Below are 2500 nucleotides of genomic sequence, written 5' to 3'. Positions count from 1 at the left end.
TTTAATATCACAGGGGGAGAAGCTGGGCCATGAGCCTGGCCCCTGGAGCTCTGATACAGGGGAGAGAAGCATGTGTGTGTGGCTGTGGAGGTCCTGTGGAGGTGCTGTGTGGGCCTTTAATATCACAGGGGGAGAAGCTGGGCCGTGAGCCTGGCCCCTGGAGCTCTGATACAGGGGAGAGAGGCATGTGTGTGTGTGTGGCTGTGGAGGTCCTGTGGAGGTGCTGTGTGGGCCTTTAATATCACAGGGGGAGAAGCTGGGCCATGAGCCTGGCCCCTGGAGCTCTGATACAGGGGAGAGAAGCATGTGTGTGTGGCTGTGGAGGTCCTGTGGAGGTGCTGTGTGGCCCTTTAATATCACAGGGCCAGTGGCTGGGTGATATGCCTGGCTCCTGGAGCTCTGACACAGGGGGAGAGAGGCATGGATGTGTGGCTGTGGAGGTCCTGTGGAGGTGCTGTGTGGGCCTTTAATATCACAGGGGGAGAAGCTGGGCCATGAGCCTGGCTCCTGGAGCTCTGATACAGGGGAGAGAGGCATGTGTGTGTGGCTGTGGAGGTCCTGTGGAGGTGCTGTGTGGCCCTTTAATGTCACAGGGCCAGTGGCTGGGTGATATGCCTGGGTGCTGGAGCTCTGACACAGGGGCAGAGAGGCATGTGTGTGTGGCTGTGGAGGTCCTGTGGAGGTGCTGTGTGGGCCTTTAATATCACAGGGGGAGAAGCTGGGCCATGAGCCTGGCCCCTGGAGCTCTGATACAGGGGAGAGAGGCATGTGTGTGTGTGGCTGTGGAGGTCCTGTGGAGGTGCTGTGTGGGCCTTTAATATCACAGGGGGAGAAGCTGGGCCATGAGCCTGGCCCCTGGAGCTCTGATACAGGGGAGAGAAGCATGTGTGTGTGGCTGTGGAGGTCCTGTGGAGGTGCTGTGTGGCCCTTTAATATCACAGGGCCAGTGGCTGGGTGATATGCCTGGCTCCTGGAGCTCTGATACAGGGGAGAGAGGCATGTGTGTGTGGCTGTGGAGGTCCTGTGGAGGTGCTGTGTGGGCCTTTAATATCACAGGGGGAGAAGCTGGGCCATGAGCCTGGCCCCTGGAGCTCTGATACAGGGGAGAGAGGCATGTGTGTGTGGCTGTGGAGGTCCTGTGTGGCCCTTTAATGTCACAGGGCCAGTGGCTGGGTGATATGCCTGGGTGCTGGAGCTCTGACACAGGGGGAGAGAGGCATGTGTGTGTGGCTGTGGAGGTCCTGTGGAGGTGCTGTGTGGCCCTTTAATGTCACAGGGCCAGTGGCTGGGTGATATGCCTGGCTCCTGGAGCTCTGACACAGGGGAGAGAGGCATGTGTGTGTGTGGCTGTGGAGGTCCTGTGGAGGTGCTGTGTGGGCCTTTAATATCACAGGGGGAGAAGCTGGGCCATGAGCCTGGCCCCTGGAGCTCTGATACAGGGGAGAGAAGCATGTGTGTGTGGCTGTGGAGGTGCTGTGTGGCCCTTTAATGTCACAGGCCCAGTGGCTGGGTGATCTGCCTGGGTGCTGGAGCTCTGACACAGGGGCAGAGAGGCATGTGTGTGTGTGTGTGTGTGGCTGTGGAGGTCCTGTGGAGGTGCTGTGTGGGCCTTTAATATCACAGGGGGAGAAGCTGGGCCATGAGCCTGGCCCCTGGAGCTCTGATACAGGGGGAGCATGGATGTGGCTTTGGAGAAGGCAAATATCTAGAGTCTCCGCTCCACTCCCCTCTTTACCTTCCTCGGTGTAAAACTTTGACCGCCAGTTTTTCAAAGTCTTACACCGAGGAAGGTAAAGAGGGGGACCGGTCGGCGAAACTAGAAGTTTCCCCTCTCTTACCTTCCTCGGTGTAAAACTTTGACCGCAAATTTTTCAAAGTGTTACACCGAGGAAGGTAAAGAGGGGGACCGGTCGGCGAAACTAGAAGTTTCCCCTCTCTTACCTTCCTCGGTGTAAAACTTTGACCGCAAATTTTTCAAAGTGTTACACCGAGGAAGGTAAAGAGGGGGACCGGTCGGCGAAACTAGAAGTTTCCCCTCTCTTACCTTCCTCGGTGTAAAACTTTGACCGCAAATTTTTCAAAGTGTTACACCGAGGAAGGTAAAGAGGGGGACCGGTCGGCGAAACTAGAAGTTTCCCCTCTCTTACCTTCCTCGGTGTAAAACTTTGACCGCAAATTTTTCAAAGTGTTACACCGAGGAAGGTAAAGAGGGGGACCGTTCGGCGAAACTAGAAATTTCCCCTCTCTTACCTTCTCCTGCCCTCGGTGCGAGCCGGTCTCTCCCTGTTTTTCAAAACACCTTTCGCACGATTTCAGAAACCCAGTTTTCGGAAACGTGAACCTCCAGGGATCGGCCCCGAGGGCGCCGGGGACGCGTGGGCCGACCCGAGAGGGGTGCGAAACGGACTGCCGCGGGCAGCTCGGCCCCTCTCAAAGCTGCGGTTCTCTTCTTCTTTCACCCACTGACCGAGCGGCACACGTGACCCGCCATCGGAGGGCC

This window comes from Trachinotus anak, unplaced genomic scaffold (genome assembly GCF_046630095.1).
Source record: "Trachinotus anak isolate AG129_WGS33_773 ecotype Australia unplaced genomic scaffold, CSIRO_AGI_Tana_v1 ptg000107l, whole genome shotgun sequence".
NCBI lineage: Eukaryota > Metazoa > Chordata > Actinopteri > Carangiformes > Carangidae > Trachinotus > Trachinotus anak.
This window is presented reverse-complemented; position numbering follows the sequence as displayed.